Here is a 4,811-nt window from a genome sequence, read left to right on the forward strand (position 1 = left end):
ACCAGGGAGGGAACAGCCCCAAGGGAGAAGGCTCAGAAAGCAAGGGGTTTTTGTGGGTTTTCCGGGCTGTATTGCCGTGGTCTTGGCATTGTAGTTCCTGACATTTCGCCAGCAGCTGTGGCTGGCATCTTCAGAGGTGTAGCACTAAAAGACAGAGATCTCTCAATGTCACCACTGTGTCGTGACACTGAGAGATCTCTGTTTTTTGATGCTACACCTCTGAAGATGCCAGCCACAGCTGCTGGCGAAACGTCAGGAACTACAATGCCAAGACCATGGCAATACAGCCCGGAAAACCCACAAAAACCATCGTTCTCCGGCCGTGAAAGCCTTCGACAATACAGGGTGGTATACATTCTATGCTGGAAAATAACAACAATAACAACAACATTTGATTTATATACTGTCCTTCAGGACAACTAAATGCCCACTGAGAGTGGTTTACAAAGTGTGTTATTATTATCCTCACAAAGGTAGGAGTATAACCCTCCCAGGGATCATAGTTAAACAATATAAGGAGTATACACAATTTACAGGCAAATCTTATGGTCACAAATATAATGAAAGTCCAACAGTGCACCTAGTATAATAAATAGTGAATAAATAGTACAATAAATACATTACAAAAGTATTTCTGAACAAGATTCCAAACTGTACATTCAAAAGTCCGTCAGTACAACAATTCTATTAACCATTTCTGCTTTCTTCTTTCCAGGTGCAAGGAAATGGAACAGCCGCAGAGTCCCACTAGGTACCCTGTGAGTAATTGTTCTTGTTAATGATCAAATACTACTGTAACCCAATATCTTTCTCTTGCAGATATCAAACAAGCCTGGAGGACGCTGTCGGCTCAACCTCTGCCCAACAGGCTGCTAGCCCCATCTGTTTCACAATGCTTTTTCAAGGGCTGCTTCAATTATTTGCACAAAAGAAGATTATTCTTCATTTAGGACTTTTCACAGCCACTTGAAATTGCCTCTATCTGAGAGAGCGTTGTGGACTCTCTCACGCTGTGTGGATATTGAGTGCTTTTGACCCTTGTATGTTGTGTGTTTTATGTATACTGTTGTACGCTTGCCTTATTGGTGCTAATTGATGCACTTGCACTTTAATGTGAATGTGCACTATTGAATATATTAATGTTTACAATAGCACTTTAGCAGCAGCACTTTATGTATACATAGGTACAAGGTCCTGTAGCACCAATATGAATCATTGTTCCACCTGTATTTTGAGAGTCATATTAACCTGCTAGCCTTCATTATCTATATAACAAGTATATAATTGTTTATTAAATTACTGCACTGCTAAGTTTCCTCTTGTACACGCTTATTTGTAAGTTTACGCAGTTTTTTTGTCCGTTCTTGGCTGGATAAAGGGTATTGCTGCCTGTTCCATGCCTGATTTCAGTGGGTTGAAGAGAGGGCCTGACGTTGCCTCCTGGGGCTGAGCATCGCCATCTGCTCTGTGCCTGATCCCAGCTGGGTGAAAGCAGTGGGTGGGCATTGCCATCTGATTTGCTCCTGATCCCAGCTGCATGAAGAGGGGGGCTGGCATTGCCTCCTGCTCCACTCCTGATCCCAGCTGGCTGAAAGGGGAGAGGCAGGCATTGCCACCTGCTCCATTCCTAATCCCAGCTGGGTGAAGTCGGGGGGTGGGTGGGCATTACCACCTGCTCCTCTTCTGATCCCAGCTTGGTGAAGGCAGGGGGCAGGCATTGCCGCCTGCTCCGCACCTGATCCCGACCTGGGCTTCCCCCTGCGGTGTGCTCTCTGGAGGGTCGGGCTGCCTCGTTTGGGTTTCCCTCCACAGCAGAGCCCTCTGAAGATGCACCGGGGTAGGAAGTGGGCTGTCAGGAACATGGTTAGCCTTGTATATAGTAGAATTACCTCTTTCACCAAGTAGGTTTTACTCTCTGCTGCCACCAGCCAGCCATTGATAGAATTACAGTCTGACTGAATTTGGTCAGACTCTTAAAGAAAAAGGACCCCCCCCCCCCCAATAAGCCAGTGTGAAGGTAGGGAGGAAATTCTTGAAATGTCAGAGATAATCTCAACTGAGTTTCCCTGATTCTCTCTTATATGTTAAAAGAGGCACATGGTGACAGCGGAGGGGAGAATTCCCCTATGTGTGCAATCTGGTGTCTTGGCATCTCAACACCCTCCTGTTTTAACTCAGTTGGCAACATTAATATCACAGTTTTGGGGCTCCTTCAACAGAGAGCCAGTTTAGTGTAGTGGTTAAGAGCGTGGGACTCTAATCTGGAGAGCCAGGTTTGATTCCCCACTCCTCCGCTTGAAGCCAGCTGGGTGACTTTGGGTCAGTCACTTAAGAGCGGCAGGACTCTAATCTGGAGAGCCAGGTTTGATTCCCCACTCCTCCGCTTGAAGCCAGCTGGGTGACTTTGGGTCAGTCACAGCTCTTCCAGAGCTCTCTCATCGCCACCCACCTCACAGGTTGATTATTGTTGTGGGGATAGTAATAATGACATACTTTGTTAACTGCTCTGAGTGGTCGTTAAGTTGTCCGGAAGGCTGGTATATAAAGCAAATGTTATAGTTATTGTTGTTGTTATCATCATCATTATTATAATCCATGGATTCTGAGATGCCACTTTGGTGTAGTGATTAAGAGCATGGGACTCTAATCTGGAGAGCCAGGTTTGATTCCCCACTCCTCTTCTTGAAGCCAGCTGGGTGACCTTGGGTCAGTCACAGCTCTCTCAGAGCTCTCTCAGCCCCACTCAAATCACAGGGTTATTGTCATGAGGATATTAATAACACACTTTGTAAACTACTCTGAGTGGGTGTTAAGTTTTCCTGAAGGGCAGTATATAATTCAAATCTTCTTCTTCTTCCTCCTCCTCCTCCTCCAAAAATCCAGCAATCTGTGCTTTCCCTTTCCCCATAATATCGCAGAGGGTCAAACACAATCGGGGTCGCCTGCTGGTAGGAGGGGTCTCCTGTTGTAGAATTCCGTTTCGACAATCTTTTGACAATTCCCCCTGCCAAACACTTTTTCCCACTTGTAAGTGCTACTTTTCAAGTATTAAAAAGAAGTCAACTCTCTAGAACGATCAACACAAAGTGGAACCGCACAAGAGCGAAAAACCCTCCACCCACAAATAATAAAAAGAATTACAAAATCTATTTGAACATATACATACACCAGAATATAAAGTCAATGATTACTCACAAGCAGACATAAATAGGAAAAAATATGTGAGATCTGAATAACCTTACAAACACAGCCACAATTTTAAAAACCGGAGCTCTCATAAATGACTCATATTATGATGGTTGCTAGCCGTATGTTTCGAATAATTTTCTTCAGATGCGTAAGTGTTACTCTTATCTTCAAAGATGTGACCTTGCATTGCACGGACTTGAGAGAGCGAAACAGGTAAATTTCGGCTTTGTATTTCAGGGGTGGTTTTATGCGAAAAAAAGAAGCTCACTCCATGTCTTTGAAGATAAGAATAACACTCATGCATCTGAAGGAGTCATTGACTTTATATTCTAGTGTACGCTTGTATATTTTCAAATAGATTTATTTTTCATTATCTGTGAGTGTAGGTTTTTCCCTCTTGTGTGGTTACACTTTACATTGACTTTTCAAGTCACTTGAGTTTAGCTGTTCTTCTTCATGGAATGCACAATAATTACCAATTTGCTATGCTATTGCATTCTCAGCAAAAGCCGCTATTTCCGATGGCAAACTATACAGAATCGGGAGCTGCAATCCCTTTTGTTCAAAGATGGGTGCTGTAAGTGGGCCAATCCAGGGCCAAAAATGTACGGGATTAACAAGTAGCTCTCCTAGGTACACATGCGGAGGAGTTAGCCCCATCGCATGACATGGTGCATGCTACTGGGTGAAGCTGCCTTGGGGCGGCCCCTTACGCACACACCGGTAGCCTCGGCTGTGGGAGCCTGCATTGTCAAGGTAGCGCCCAGGGTGCATGCAAGGGGGAAGAGACTCCAAGGTGCCGCTCCCAGATTGTGGTTGCTGGCACTCTGTCCTTGTCAGTATGTGGTTGTGCGTTCGGTCTGTGCCCCTGGAAATGGGGTTCTTACACTGATTCTGAAATAAAACATAGATCCATAGAATGACAGGGTTGAAAGGGACCTCTAAGGTAATCTTGTCCAACCCTCTGCACAATGCAGGAAATTCACAACTACCCCCCCCCCCGAGTGCCCCAGTGACCCCCCCCCAACTCCATGCCCAAAAGACGGCAAAACACCTTCTTGTTAGTGACACACCAAGTACATTTGTGCACCCCACAGGGATAAGTGCTAAATTCCCCTACTGTGGTTCTTTGTGCTCCCTGTGCATTTTCCACCAGCACAGTGCAACACAATGTGTTCTAAATGTGTACGTCGGAGACAAGAGTCCTGTACTGCATGCTCTAGCCTGCTGTGTCCCGGCTTGGGTTTGTGAACTGATGGGAAGGGAGGGGATGCTGTGATGTGGCCACCGTTGGCATCCTGTGCTACTCTGGGGATTGTAGAGGGGGAATCTCTTTGGCCGTCGTCACACGGGCTTCTATTTACCACGAAAATGGTGCAATTTCCCGGCAAACACCCACCTTATCCCAACACTGATGCGATTTTCTCTCTTCTGCTTTGTGCTTGACAGTCGCGATATTTTGTGCCTCAGTGTGAATGCCTCACATCGATGTTTTTTGCCTCACCACACCATAGGCCCACCTTTTTTTTCTTTCCTCAATCCCAGAATCCATTTCTCCCACGACTCCCCCCCTTTTTTTGTAATAATGTCCTTATATCGCTATAACGACATCACACAATGAA

Source organism: Eublepharis macularius, chromosome 6, assembly GCF_028583425.1.
Source record: "Eublepharis macularius isolate TG4126 chromosome 6, MPM_Emac_v1.0, whole genome shotgun sequence".
Classification (NCBI taxonomy): Eukaryota; Metazoa; Chordata; class Lepidosauria; order Squamata; family Eublepharidae; genus Eublepharis; species Eublepharis macularius.